Here is a 3,122-nt window from a genome sequence, read left to right as displayed (position 1 = left end):
TTACGATAGAAATCGATGATAATCCAGTAGGTCCATAAGACTGTTTACATTTTATCGATTTCTATCGTAATAATAAGAGTAATAGTAAAACAGTCTTATGGACCTACTGGATTATCATCGATTTCTATCGTAATAATAAGAGTAATAGTAAAACAGTCTTATGGACCTACTGGATTATCATCGATTTCTATCGTAATAATGACAGTAATAGTAAAACAGTCTTATGGACCTACTGGATTATAGTCGATTTCTATCGTAATAATTGGAGTAAATGTAAAACAGTCTTATGGACCTACTGGATTATCATCGATTTCTATCGTAATAATAAGAGTAAATATAAAACAGTCTTATGGACCTACTGGATTATCTTCAATTTCTATCGTAATAATAATAGTAATAGTAAAACAGTCTTATGGACCTACTGGATTATCGTCGATTTCTATCGTAATAATAAGAGTGATAATCCAGTAGGTTAACAGTAAAACAGTCTTATGGACCTACTGGATTATCGTCGATTTCTACCGTAATAATAACAGTAAATGTTAAACAGTCTTATAGCTGTTATTAGAAAAGAATATTTACTTCGACGAGTCAACAACATGACGATCCAAAATTTTTATTGGTAATAGGGCCTTCCCGACTTTCTATACACTACATCCAAACGTTTCCAAGAAAAACACTCCAATTTTATTTCAATTGAAATTGTAATCTCTCCAACTTTCCAATTTTTTAGCAACGCACAGCAACCACGAAAGGAATAAAGATAAATAATTCTCTTCTGAGTATCCTCGGTCATCTAGCTAATTTCTAAGTTTAAATTTTGGAAAGGTCTCAACCCGAAATACCAAGTATTACTACTACTTCATATTGATATGAGTACACGTATCTGAACCGTCCCTTGATATGGTCGTCCCTACCCAGCAGCTCAGACACAGGGTCGAATTTCTGGCCATTCAATCAAAGTCCTCGTCGGTCTCGACTTTTGGGGGGAGGTCAGGTACATTTTTTTACCTCTTCTCCCAATCTAGCCATTGGCGTATACTTCTTTGTTAATTTGAATTTCCTGCAAATCTATTGATGGTTATCTGCTCTAGCCGTCCTTAATTTTGAAATGATAGACTAGAAGAAAGGCAGCTAGTCAACACCATCTACCACCAAATGTTTGGTTACTCTTTACCAACGAATAATGGGATTGACTGTAACATTATAATGCCATCACGGCTGATCGGGCGAATATGTTCTGGGACAGGATTTGAAGTTACGACTCTCAATTTGCGAGTCGAGTGCCCTAACCACCAGGCTATGTCAGGCCTTTGGTGTAACCAACTCTACCAGACAAACAAGGATTAGTACATCTTTACGACATCCGTTTAACAAAAATATGATATTACACGTAGAACACTTCAGAAAAAAGTTAGAAAAATGTACCTAACCGGTAGAATAATCTCAATAAAGATATGTTCTAAAATACTTAAATAAGGGTGAAACTCATGACTATTGTATTCATTACAGAGGATTCTCGGTATTTGTGTAGGCCTAGATTACATAGAAGCTTTTTATAATTCACAGAAAAATTTACATGAAAACTAAAATATTGAATGTATACATTTGAAGACGATTATTACCGAAACAATGATGCTCTTTAGATTTAAGTAGGCACGTATTTGTTTGCCACAAAATAAATATAACATTTCTTTAAGACTAGACCTGCTGCCAGGTATGCACTGATAAATGTATTTCCACCCTCTCGTACACCTTCAAGTCTACTATGCACTACATTATCAAAAGTTAGTGCAAAGCTACACTAGAGCTATCTGCACAAGTTGGCTCTTATTCAGCAGTGATCGATTAGGGGGAATGCAGCTGGTCAACGCCACAAACTGCCAACTTTTGGACTATTGTTTTTTACTAACGAATAGTGGGATTGGCTGACACATCATAAAGCCTCCACGGCTGAAAGGATGAACATGTTCTGTAACTGGGATTGGAACCCGCGACTCGCAAATTGCAAGTTGAACGCCATAACCACCAATTACCAAAATAAAAAGCCTTGAGATAGTAAGGATATATGCATCCCATAATTCGCCACGCCTTACACAGCCTCGTGACAGAATGAAATGTAATTAGATCGAGAAGGTCACGTGTAAAACATCATACCACAAGGCACTGCGATATCCCTGTCCCTTTTATTTTAGCATCATACATCTTTGTAGTGTGTGCATGTATGTAAACATGTTCCGTTTGCAGAGCGGCAAGTGTGAGGGCTTATAACGCTTGAAATCGAGCTTCGACAGTCGCGTAAGGCACAGCACATTGTGTAGTTTTGCGTTTAACAACGAACAAACAAATCCGTTCCGTTAGTTTTTTATTGATACTCATATTTCATAATCCCACTTTTCTCTCGTGTATCACCCTTCACATTTTGTATAGAGTTATAAAACAAGCTGTTCTAGAATCTCATTTGATTTGTTAGCCCATAACATCGTAACTTTGAAAAAATGATATTGACATACTTGGAACGTTCAAAACTCATCCCTGAAAAACGTATAAACATACCTGTACTTTGACCTTCTAATGTAACAGAGAACAGTTGCATGGCCAGGAAATGTAAAGAAAGCATGGTCTAGTTCTTTGAAAACGAGGCGATATACACTTCACAAGTATTTAGTCATAAAAACCACTACGCAACAAGGAGTGGCACAGGGAAGGAAGGGAATATGAAGTAGAATTTGGTGTGAGAATTAAAACTCACAAGTAGTAAACTATTGCTTTCCGATACTGCAAAATGAAAATTAAAACAAATATCCTGTTCTTGGAAGTTTCAACGACTCATCAAAAGAGGTAGCGGAAAACAGACTGATGATATAATACGCTATTCTCGACGGTCGGTGGGGTCCAGTATACACACAAATACATACATATATATATATATATATACTTATATATGTGTACATAGAGAAAATAAAATATTACTATGTTTGATGTGTATCATAGCGCTATTGATTCTACTGTTATTCTGATATTACATAATTAATACCTAACAGAAGGTTTAATTACCTTATTTTTCGGTGTATAAGACGCACTTTTTTACCCCAAAATTTGATGTCAAAATCTGCTTGCGT

The sequence above is a fragment of the Limulus polyphemus genome, unplaced genomic scaffold (genome assembly GCF_000517525.1).
Source record: "Limulus polyphemus unplaced genomic scaffold, Limulus_polyphemus-2.1.2 Scaffold6408, whole genome shotgun sequence".
NCBI classification, from domain to species: Eukaryota; Metazoa; Arthropoda; class Merostomata; order Xiphosura; family Limulidae; genus Limulus; species Limulus polyphemus.
This window is presented reverse-complemented; position numbering follows the sequence as displayed.